This window comes from Hyaena hyaena, unplaced genomic scaffold (genome assembly GCF_003009895.1).
Source record: "Hyaena hyaena isolate Hyena2069 unplaced genomic scaffold, ASM300989v1 scaffold_229, whole genome shotgun sequence".
NCBI classification, from domain to species: domain Eukaryota; kingdom Metazoa; phylum Chordata; class Mammalia; order Carnivora; family Hyaenidae; genus Hyaena; species Hyaena hyaena.
This window is the reverse complement of record NW_024080861.1, coordinates 1,926,500-1,939,280: the sequence shown is the minus strand read 5'-3', so window position 1 is coordinate 1,939,280 and position 12,781 is coordinate 1,926,500. Positions and strand designations below refer to the sequence as shown.

Below are 12,781 nucleotides of genomic sequence, written 5' to 3'. Positions count from 1 at the left end.
TGATTTTTGTTTTAAAGAAGAGGCTACCTACTTCATCTGCAAGGTTTAGCAGTAACCTATTATGCTGAGTGTTTCTGCCCCTCTGGATTTATCCGGGGCCCCTGCTCATTCTTGATCCCTGTCCATGCAGCTTTGTCACAACCTAAGACAAAACAGTGGTTTCAAACGAGCCTATTGGTGGGGCGCCTGCATGGCTCAGTCAGTTAAGTCTCCGACTCTTGGTTTCAGCTCAGGTCGTGATCTTACAGTTCATGAGTTCAAGCCCCATATCAGCTCCATGCTAACAGGGTGCAGACTGCTTGGGATTTTCTCTCCCTTCCTTCCTGTCTGACTTTCACCTGCTTGTGCCCCCCCACCATGGATAAATAAACTTTAATATAATTATTATAAATACATACATACATACGTACATACATACATAAAATGAACCTATTGGCATGCCAGTCTGGGGAGTGTGTGTGTGTGTGTGTGTGTGTGTAAGCAGGAGAGCAAAGGATGGAGCCGTGCATGTGCTGGCAGCATGCCGTATCCACAGACAAGTGTCAGGAGGGCTCCTCTCATTGTTGAGAGATTAACATTAAGCCCAATGAGGCAGTGACGACACAAGGAACAGCTAATCCCCGTGGATCGCGGATCGGGGTCCTCACTGTTCCAGACAGGCATCACAACCCTTTCACTGGCTCCTGGAGGACAGTATGCTCTCACTTGGAATTATAAAGCAGATGAATAAAATAAGGTGCAAACCAGAAATGTTTTCAGCCTCCTTTTCAGAGTCAGGTCCCAGTATCTTGAGTTTTCATTCCCACCCCCTTCCCACTGCACAGCATCTATGGGTCCATCCCAGCCAAGCAAAGGAGAAGAACTGAATCTGAGTTACTGTTTATTTGTTTGTTTGTTTGTTTGTTTGTTTATTACAATATTGTATGTTTTTAAGTTTATTTATTTTGAGAGAGCAAGCGGAAGAGGGGCACAGAGAGAGGGGAGGAGAGAGAGAATCCCAAGCTGGTAGCACAGAGCCTGACATGGGGTTTGATCTCATGAACCGTGAGATCACGACCTGGGCCAAAATCAAGAGTCAGATGTTTAACCAACTGAGCCATTTGAGCACCCCAAAAGATTTTCTTTCTTTTTGAGAAAGAGAGAGAGAGAGAGAGATTGAGAGAGAGAGAGAGAGAGCACGCATGTGCTCAGGGACAGAGGATCTGAAGCAGGCTCCACGCTAACAGCAGAGAGCCTGATGCGTTGCTCAAACTCACCAACTTTGAGATCATGACCTGAGCCCAGGTTGGACACTCAACCGACAGAGCCACCCAGGTGCCCCCCCAAAAGATTCTATTTTTAAGCAATCTCTACAACCAACATGGGGCCCAAACTGACAACCCCAACATCAAGAGTTGTACCCTTCACTGACTGAGCCAGCAAGGCACCCCAAGAATCTGAGTTACTTCAATTATACATGTTTTACACTTGTTTCTAGCCTGCACTCCTACAAGGACACATTCAAGTATAATGAACCTTAAAAAAGAAAAAAGGAAAATGCTTCAGCCACATAAAAAAAAAAACAAAACTCAGTACCCAAGCAGCAGAACTAGGGTAGTTTGTGGTAATGACACTGTGGCTCACTGCATTTTAGTTAATGTTGCAAAGTAAGAAATCCGTGAAGAGAAATAACAACATGTAAAGAGACTATGAACAAAATGTGCTTTGCTCTTTTATTGTGACAAGGAGAGCTTCATTTAAATAATTCATGACACTACTTCGCAGCGTGCTACTGAATGTACAATGTGTACTTTGCAAAAATAACAAGGCTTAGGAATACGGAGCTTGAATCTAATTCTCAGCTCTTAAATTCCTGATAAGAAGTAGAAAGAAGCTGCCCAAATTGCGATGAAAAGGACTGAGAGAACAGCTTGCAGCGGTGGCCTGGATAGGGGACGTCAAGTTGGAAGAAGTCCCTGCTTTCTTGTTCCCCGGGCAGTACCGTGTAGTCTCATCTGGTGGCTTTACAATCACGTTATAGCACTGCGAGGGCCTGGATCAGGTGGGTTTCCACAAGGGATGCCAGTGTCACACCGAACATTGATTAGCTTTGGGGTATACAGGGAGTGAAGAACGTATGCTGAAGTCCTCAGTGAATGAGAGAGCAAAGCTGGGTGGGGGGGAAGCAATAAGAAAGGGTGACCAAAGAGTCTCTTTAAAAAGATTTTGAAATTGGGGTGCCTGAGTGGCTCAGTCGGTGAAGTGTCCTACTCTTGATTTCGGCTCAGGTCCTGGTCTCACGGTTTGTGGGTTTGAGCCCCACACTGGGCTCCGCACTGAGAGTGCGGAGCCTGCTTGGGATTCTCTCTCTCCCTGTCTCTCTGCCCCTCCTCTGCTCACTCGCTCTGTCTCTCAGAAATAAATACACTTTAAAAAAGAGTTTAAAATCATTTGTCTAGGGGCGCCCGGGTGGCTTAGTCGGTTAAGCGTCTGACTTTCGCTCAGGTCATGATCTCACGGTTCGTGGGTTCGAGCCCCGCGTCGGGCTCTGTGCTGACTGCCAGCTCAGAGCCTGGAGCNCGTCGGGCTCTGTGCTGACTGCCAGCTCAGAGCCTGGAGCCTGTTTCGGTCTGTGACTCCCTCTCTCTCTGACCCTCCCCTGTTCATGCTGTGTGTCTCTCTCTCTCCTAGAAATAAATAAAACATTAAAAAAGAAAAACGTTTAAAAAAATAAAATAAAATAAAATCATTTGTCTATTCTGATTCATAGTTACATGGATGCACATAAGCATAACAAATTAGGAGGTTATCTCTGGGCGGTGGGATTCGGGGTGACTTCCCCCTTTTTGCCTACTCACATTTTCCAATACTTTTACCAAAGCCTGGTATTACTACGGAAGAGATAAAGAAGGCCCCAGGCTTGCACCCAGGTCGCCCCTGCCAGGTAGAATGCTCATCAGCCTAGTCTTTGCTTGCCTCGCCTCCTGTGTATCTTTCAGACTCAAGCCCTGTCAGGGGAAGGCTGCCCAGATCCCCTGGACGAGGCGAGGTCTCCTTACTTTTCCTTTGCTACTTAGCACAATCGAAGCTATTTATCTGCTATCTGTGGGCCTGGTCAAGCCTGCCTGGGAAATAAAGGAGACTGCAGGCACACAGACTTGTCATTGTTATCAAAGTGCAGTATGCCTTTCCACTTCTGACACATGTTGTATAACTTGTGGCCAGGGAGGCAACATGGCGCTGGGGAAGGAGCAAGAAATTTTACCTGGAATGAGCATGGCAGATCTGTGTTACGTGGCTGGTGGAAAGCTACTTTTGCAACAGGGCTGCTGACCATAGAAGGTGATGGTAGTAGAGGGTGGTATTCCTGGGGTCCTGACATAATCCCCCCACCTCCCCAGTAGGCTGACATTCCTGCTGCCCACATGCTGGCGTGTGGGAGGAGGCCCCTCCCCCTCAATGTCATCTCACGGCCTCTGCTGAAACCTGTATCCTCTACACTTGATGTGCACTACCATGTAATCTAAGCATGGTTTTGCGTTTCCATTCCTGCCGACCCTCAAACTCCATCCCTTTTAGGGCTCATTCACTATTTAAAGGCTTCCTCTTCCACTGGACCTCAAGCTGCGTGAAAGAAGGCATGGTGTTTGTCTTGTTTGCTGCTAGGTCCCCAGCACCTGGTACGGTGCTTCTAACTTGGCAGGGGCTGAACAAACATGTGTAAGTTAGAATAAGGAATGAAAAAAATAATGAAAATAGAAGATCACTGCTTATATTAACCTCCTGTTCATTATAACAATTACCGCTGACCTAACTGGCCTAAAGCAGTACAAACGCATGTGGGCAGAGTTCTGGAGGTCAGAAGTCTGAAATCAGTTTCACTGGGCTCCAGTCAAAGTGCTGCCAGGGCTGGCCCCCTCTGGAGGCTCAGAGGGGACAATCTGTCCCCTTGTCCCTTGCAGGCTCTGGAGGTTGCTGGCCTTCCTTGGCTCATGGCCTCTTCTCCCATCTTTAGAGCCGGTAGCACAGGATTTTACACATCTCCATCTCTCCCACTGCCCCTGGCATGACATTGTCTGTTGCGCCTCTTGCATCCCTTATAAGGACCACTGTGATTACGCTGAGCCCCAAGAACGCAGGATAATCTCCCCACCTCAAAATCCTTAATCACATCTGCAAACTGCCTTTGCCCCATCATGTAACGTCCACAGGTCCCGGGGATGAGGGTATGGACATACTTGGAGGCCACTATTCAGTCTACCGCATCACTCTAACTTCTGAGACATGGAAAACACTCCAAATATTTGCAGTGGTGTCATGCTGTGCTGTCAGATACCCAGTGAGAGGCATGGACTGTCCCTTGTCCTGAAATAGGACATATTTTGTTCTACTAAAATATGAACTTCAGAGGGCAGGAATGTTTTACACTCTATTTAGTGTTGAATCCCATGTACCCAGAATTGTGTTGGCACGTGGTAGGCATTCAGTAAATATTTGCTGAATCCTGGATGAATAGACAGCATTCTTTCGACACCCATCATTTACTTCCCTTCCTTTCGGTAAAATGACTTCAGTTTCTATATGGAGACCCCTGTGGTTCTATAGAAGCTGACTCCGTCCATGGCTCTGAAAAGCGTATGGATAAAGGCTAATTCAATTTATTTGGGTCAATCTCCTGGCCACGGCAATTGGCAAAAGTAGGCATGGACCTACACCAGGCCAAGCAGAGTGAAGCTCAAACAAAGGAATTATTTTTATTTCTGTTCATACAGAGGAGACCTCATAATGAAGCCATGACTGCCCAAGGCAGAGCAGAAGAACAGAAAGAATCAAGTCATGGGTCTGATTACTAAGCCTCTGAATTGAGCTTCAACTGCAGCCAAACCTACTCAGATTTTTTCAATTATATGAGAGAGAAATAATTCCTTTATTACTCATGTCAAGTTTAGGGTTACTTACAATGAAACATTTGAAAACCACTAAGCAGCAGCGCCAGGGAAAGACGAAAATGGCACCTAGCGAACCTGAACAGATCATTCTGTTTCACTGAGAACAGAAGGAACAGGGTACTCATGCAGCCTGTGTTCCTGCCTCTGAGGAAGAATAGACTCTTGGGGCCACCAGGTCATCGGGCCGGTGTCTCACCCTTGGCTGTGTGCCACAGCACTCTGGGAACCGAGTCGATGCCACTTCGGCAGCCCCATCCCCGTGTGTTAAGACAAAATTTCTATGGGTGGGGCTCAGTTTTTACAAATGGGCCCAGCGCTTCTTAGCATCCAGGAATTTGACTTCCAAGTAGCAGCAGATCCCGGAGCTCATGTCAACCAAGCACAAAGCACTGAATGTGTGTAGGGTGGTCTTAGGAGGAGGGGGAGCTCCTTTTGGAGGCCCTGAGCTAACGAGGTCCTGAGACCCTGCATGGGAATCTCACTGGCTCTCCTGTGTGTAAAGAGCATCAGCTGAGTGTTCAGTGCATTTTGTTCTTCTAAAGATAGCTGGTTCACAGCTAAATTCTGGAGGGTTGATGTGGCCAGAGAAGGGACGACTGGATAAATGGACTATTATGGGCCATATTAAACCTACTTATCTTCCTTTCACTTAAGCAACGAGGAAAATCAGGGCAGCTCCAGGGTTAGTGACTTCAACAACTCAGTGATGTCATCAAAGGCCAAGGCCAAGAATCTTCCGCATTTTCCCTTTGCCTTGTCAGTAGTTTGCTTTGGTCCTTTGGCTCATTCCCTAAGGTGATTTTCAAATGACTAACCACGTGAGTGATTATCCTCACACAACAGGAACCCCAGGATGGAAAGGGCAGGTCCCTTCCTCAAGTCCCTATTTAAGTCCCTTTGACCCAGAAGAAAACTCTCCCAGAAGCTCTCTAGCAGCCACTTGCCATGTGTCCTTGGGCAGAATTAGTGTCTACATGCCCTTTCGTAATCCAGACACCACAAAGGGGGTGGAATCATCGTGAATCTGTCCAAGCCTGACTCACCCTTGGCAGGGCAGGGTGACAAGCCACTTTTGAAACATATAACACCTGGGGAGAAGTGATATGGAGGAATATGGAGAAGAAACAGGGAATGGTGATGGCAGACGGGTAATCAACAGTGTCCAGCCCACTAAACAGGCACCAAAGAAAGCAAAGATCTATCTAGCTGCATAGGTGTCTGATCTACCCAACCTTTCCAGAAGCCTGCCCCTTTACTTTAGAGCTCTTATTTGCCTCTGTTCTTGCTCCCCTCTATACTTGAGATCTGACCTGCAGGTATTTCTTAAATGGGTAAATGTAGTTATAATATCTGGTAATATAACTCTTACTCATTTTTTGCCTTTATATTTATACTTAGCTATTGCCATCCATTTTCCATTTTTAAGATTTATGTATTTATTTATTTTGAGAGAGAGTATGCACATGTGAGTGGGGGAGGGATAGAGAGAGAGAGAGAATCCCAAGCAGTTTCCCCACTGTCTCCATGGAGCCTGACGTGGGGCTCGATCCCATGAACTGTGAGATCCTGACCTGAGCCGAAATCAACAGTCAGATGCTTAACTGACTGAGCCACCCAGGCGCCCCTGTTGCTACCCATTTTATTTTCTGGATTAGCTTTAGAATTCATTTCTCAAAGTCCATAAGAATATCCTATTCGGGAATTTGCACTAGGACTGAATTGAACTTTAAGATTAATTTCGAGAAAATAGGCATCTTTAAACACGGCACATCTGTCTCTTAGGTTTTTGTTTTTAACAGTCCTTTAACAAATTTATAATTTCCTGCATAAGGGTCCTGCACTTATCTTTTTAGTTTCATGCAACAGACATAGGGAAGCAGAGCTCAGAGAAGGCAGTATGGGGGAGGGGATGGGGGAGTGCGCAGGCCCGACAGCCTGGGTGACATTATCTGAATCTAAGGATCTCACCCGGCTTGAAGCTAGACAAATCTTAAGTCGATACATTCCCATTTCTTCTGAAGCTGGCTTGAATTCCATTTCTGTTATTGCACTTGAAAGCATTCTAACCGTGACATCAAAAGAATGCGCAGGGAGAACAGGAGGAAAGGGGACAAACAGCCACTGAACGCTCACTGTGCACTTGGGGCTTATCCTTCTGCTTCTAAGACCTGCTGGCCTACTTAGGTCTCGTGGGCAGACACTTCTACACTGCCTCCGCTGCAACCCTCCCGGACATTTCCTCAACAGATTCTTAAATACAGGACAGAGACAAATGTCCTCTTAAACCCTTTCTCCACTTTCCAATGATTTATCTGTGAATTTGGCTGCTCCTACACAGAAGGTAATAGGATTCTTGGTAGCTGTGGAAGCTAATAGCATGTGCTTTATAAATGGCCGGTAGTCTTAATTATCAGGGCTGCGGCATGTGGGACACTGTGCAATGAACAACTTCAGGAGGTGCCGCTAACACAGATGACAGTGTGAAACAGCACCCCGGAGTTGTGCGACATGCCACCCTTGGGTATTACGACTGTGTCTCATTCCTTCTGGAGTTGTTACACAGAAGTTTGGAGTTAATTAAATAAAGAAAAGTCTTGACTGAAGCAAAGTATTAGTAATCTCCCATACTTGAGAACTTGTGATACCTTGAAAAGTTCCTTCCTCCCAGAGAGCTAGCAAATGAAAAATAATTTGGATAATTTTTTTGCTATTCTTGTAACTAGGAGTATTTGGAACATCTTCATCCATTCAACAAGCATTTACTGAGTGCCTGCTGTGTACCTGGTATTGCTCTAAATGTTAGGGACACAGAGAGTCACCAGAAAAAGTTCTTGCCCTCACGAAGCTAGTCTAATGGAGTAGACGCACGGTAAGTAAACAACTACTGTGCATGACATGATGTCAGGTGCTGCTAAGTGCTATAACAGCAAGTTAAACCTTTTAAAGTGCAGCACCACCATTGTTGAAGAATGGCACCACTTACAAAATGGGAACTGAGAATTTCAAGTGCATGGGCTTCGCCTAGCATAAACCAATGACCTTCCCACCATCCACTCTTCCTCTGTCCCCATCCCCACCCAATAAAACAGTTGGGTTTTTGGTTTCTCCTTTTCCTTGAAACTCAAGGGTTTTCCTTCTTAGCTTCATCCGCTTCTAAAAACTGCCCCAGTGACAAATGACAGTTGTCCCTGACCATGTGATCTATGTGAAAGGACGGAGGAGCAAGTCCAAAGCCCAGGGCTGAGGACAGGGAAGACTCAGGATGAACCGGATTTCCAGACTCATCTCGGATATTTAGAAACACAGTGTGCCTTTAATATGCTCTCCCACTGCCTCCACACAGAGATATTCTCCGTTCAAATGGGTGCTCAGTCACTCCGAGTGATGTGGCTGTTCTGAATTCAGATTTAACCTAGATGCATTGTCTCTGAGAAATTATACACCAGATCTCCTCACAGTCCACAGATGAGCTAGAAATGCTCACCTGAGCTCTCCCAGGGGCGGCTTGGAAAGACGGGGTAGGTGCAGGGAGGCGGGTGGGTGGGGTATTCTCTCTTCACTGTACATTTTTCTGGCCCACCCTGCTTCTGGTCAGCTCTGATGGAGACAGATGATGAGAGCGAATCCTTCAGCGTTCATGTCCTCCCTCCCCACCGACACACACAAGCAGACAATGCATCTGTGTCAGGATTGCACCTGCGTGAATGTCGCCCCAGGGACCCGCCAGGGAAGGCTACAGGTCTGAGCAGCTCCAGCCCTGGGATGAAAGGCCTTTGTATGGGGCGGTGCCTGCTGCTGAGTCGGGGCAATTAGAAACCGGTCTTGCCAGTGTGGCGAGGAGACAGATGCAAACATCTCCTGGAATTCCCTGAGGGACAGACGCAAACAGCCCACTGTTCTTTCAGGAGTCAGAGGAAAAGTCAGCCTAGTCAAGTGGAAGGGGGGTGGCATTAATGGAAGCCTTAGGCACGCGGTCATATAAGCATAACGCACTGGGGAAAATGTCAAGTTACAGGTTTGTAAACATTGCTGGGGTGGAAGATGTGCAGGAAAGATTCCCAGGAGAGGGGTCACTAAAGTTGAGGTGAGGAAAAGCTTGCCAGAGCGATGGTTTAAGAAGCTGAACCTTTGAAAATGTCTTAAATATCATACAAGATTTCCACTTAAGAAATCTTCTTAAGAGGGGCCTGGGTGGCTCAGTCAGTTAAGTGTCCAACTTTGGCTCAGGTCATGATCTCATGGTTCATGGGTTCGAGCCTCACACTGGGCTCTGTGCTGACAGCTCAGAGCCTGGAGCCTGTTTCGGATTCTGTGTCTCCCTCTCTCTCTTGTCTCTCTCTTGGTCCCTTGACCAGTGTAACCTGGTCACACTGTGTCTTGCTCTCTCTCAAAATAAATAAATAAATAAATAAAAACATTAGGAAAAAAATCTTCTTAAGTTTGAACAATATGGAATATATATTAGCACAGAAAAGAAAAATCCTAGATTTTGGAAGCTACCTCATTGAGACTAAGTAAAAACTTTCAAAGAAATTCTGACAACACAGTCCCACCCTATACTACCATATCCTGTTTAATAGCTATATAACCATAACTGCCTGAATTAAGACCAAATCATTCAGAAGTTATAAAACAAAACATCTAAACAATGGCTCCTCTGCCTTGAAAACAGGGATTGTACAAATACAGCCCAGTTTACATATAAATATTTCAGACATTCTCTCATGTATTTATAAGCTTATTCAGTGGTGGCGGAATAGGGACTATAGGAATAAATAAGGTTCCAAAGAAATGTTTAACAATTAAAAGTTGATTTCACTGTCACTGTTTGACCCAGCAGTTCCATTCCTAGGTCAAGACCTAAAAGAAATAAAGACACCCATCTAGAAAAGCCTGCGCTCAGATATTCATAGCAGCATTACTCATAATCGCCAAAATATGGAAGCCACACAAATGTCCATGAGCTTAGGAATGGATACATAAAATATGGTGTATCCACCCATGGAATATCATTTAACAATAAGAAGGAAAGAAGTACTGATATATGCTACAGAATGGATGAACCTTGAGAACATTGTTTTAAAAAAGAAAACCACAGGCCCGCAGCGACTTCACTTAGACGGAGTTGCCAAACCGGGGCTTAAGACCCAATCTAATTGCAGTTTCAACCTCCTCCGGAAATGGGGCTTTAACCGGTCAGTCAGGATAATTTTTCGTCCCATCTGCACCAACAAGTCTGGTACCTGGGTCCTCTCCATCCCCCAAAGAAAGATGAGGCAATCTACGTGATAAGACATGTTGTTCCCCTCCCTCCCCCCCCAGCAAACAGCCTTGTTTGGAACAATCCTTTTCTTCTGCTAATAAGTTTCTTGCCCCCACCCTCCATCCATAAACACTTTCCTTCCATTTTATTTTGTACAACTCCTCTTAGAGTCCAGCTCTACTTGCTAGATGGGTGCCGCCTGATTCCTGAATCACTTCATAAAAGCAAACAGGCCTTCAAATGTACTTGGCTGCATGTTGTTATTTAACAACAATACATGAAAGTAGCCAGCTACAGAAGACCTCATATTGTATTTATTTGAAAAGTCCAGAAAAGGCAAGTTATAGAAACAGAAAGTAGATTCGTGGTTGCCCGGTGCAGGGGATGGAGATGGGGAGTCACTGCTAATGGGGAGGTTTCCTTTTGGGGTGTTGAAAATGTTCTAAACTTAGATGGTGGTAGTGTTTACACAACTCTGTGAATATACTGAAACCACTGACTTGGACCTTTTGAATGATGACTTTTATGGTATTCACGTGAATTATATATCAATAAAGATGTTTAAAAGAAAGGTGATAGCACTAACTTTAAAAAATAAGATCAATTGGGCTTTTAGATTTAATTAAAATCAAGCATAACTTGAATTAGATTAGACTATCAGCAAATGGTTTCTGTAGTTGTTAGCAGGAGAGAAGACATGGCTGGCCCACAGAGAGAGAGAGGAAGAAAGACTTAATCCAGAGGTACTTGGGTGACTCAGTTGGTTGAGCATCTGACTCTTGATTTCACCTCAGATCATGATCACAGGGTCATGGGGGGGGGGGGGTCCTGTGCATGGAGCCTACTTGAGATTCTCTCTCTCTCTCTCTCTCTCTCTCTCTCTCTCTCTCCCCTTCTGCCCTTCTCCCCTGCTTGCTCACACTCTCTCTCTAAAATAATTTTTTTTAATGTTTTATTTATTTTTGAGAGAGAGAGACAGCATGAGCAGGGGAGAGTCACAGAATCCAAAGACAGGCTCCAGGCCCTGAGCTGGCTGTCAGCACAGAGTCCGATGTGGGGCTCGAACCTACAACTGTGAGATCGTGACCTGAGCTGAAGTCGGACGCTTAACTAACTGAGCCACCCAGGTGCCCCTAAAATAAATTTTCAAAAAAGTCTTAATCTAAGGAATAAGCTAATTGATGTTCAGCAACAAAAGCCACCACTACAAATTAAAAATGGGTTCAGGATGTCAAATCTAGAGACCAGACATTGATACACAACTTCCCCTAAATAAGCAAGCAGCAGCCCAGAATATGTAATAATAGCTTCCTATGAAACTATGAAATATATATATGTATATATATACATATATATATATATATACATATATATATGCAGAGATGCAGCTGCTATCAAACAACGCAAAGTAGTTCCACTGAGCAGATTAGTTCCATAGCCTCATGCCATAGTAAGTACTCAGGTACCAGACAAAGGATACGATTTCCAGTGACAAAATGTCAGGCCTGATGTTAATGAGCCTCAAAATATACCACAAGACCTCTAATGACCCCCAGTGGTTACAGCTAAAATTGCGTGGTTTGTGGTACATGAGAACAGAACATGATGTACCCTGAGCAACTATGGATTTGGGGTTTGGTCTATTATTTTACCTTGGAAGCTGTAAAGTCGGAGTGAAAGGAAACCCAGCCAACGACTCCTATAACAAGCTCCCTTCCCTGATTTTTAAGCATTGACTAAAGAGCTTATTTCTCTGTGGCCTGTTTTTGTAGCCTTTTTCAACACAGCCAGGAAGGTGCTCGCTTCCCTCCAGTGATTGGTAACTCCATCGGTGGCTGTCTGTGGACAACCCCCAGTGCAGCCATGGATGCAGGAGAAGGCAGCCAGGAGAGAAGGTGGGCAAGCAGGTAGGAGAGATGAGATGGCTGACTGGAAAGAGACGGGCAGAAGGAAGTGTAAGAAAGGGTGGAAGGCGGGTATTACAAACTAAAATAGGCCAATTTGGTTTTGCACGACTCTGGCACTTTTTGATAGTTGTCTCAGAAATTCAAGGATTAGTCTCTCCCAACAACCTCACCACCAGGTTGTAGTGAAAGCAACTGACACCAAACGATGCCATGCCTAGAGTCACCCTCAACAAACCTAGTGAACCAGCCCCAGACACTTCATACAGTCTCCTCTATGGGCTTGATGGAGCCCCAGCTCTCTGTCCTTTGGGTGAAAGGTTTACTCAGTTGAGATAGTACAATGTCCCAGAAACGAGATTCTATTATTACCCTCATTGTTAGGCTCAGGCTACCAGAAACCCCCAGACTGACAAGGGCATGGATTGGGGATAAAATCTTACAAGCACCTGCTACTGCGCTGGCTGGATTCTCAAGCCAGGTCCGGGCGGGTCAGAGGGCTCTCTAGATATTTTCAGTCCCACATCTAAATACCTTTAATTTCACCAATGAGTCCATTTCTAGCATTCATCTCACAGATGAACAAGCCACTAGTTGCTCTGATAATAACTCATGTCTGATATTTGCTATGCTAATTAGCAAAGTAGCTTGTAATAACTGAGACACTGTGACCTTCCCAATAACCG

General features: G+C 45.3%; 1 protein-coding gene across 1 annotated transcript in view; it reads right to left on the bottom strand.

Moving 5' to 3' along the window:
- The window catches only part of ECT2L (epithelial cell transforming 2 like), a 67,161-nt gene that overhangs the window by 52,457 nt on the left and 1,923 nt on the right, over positions 1-12,781 (bottom strand). The window lies entirely within an intron of this gene.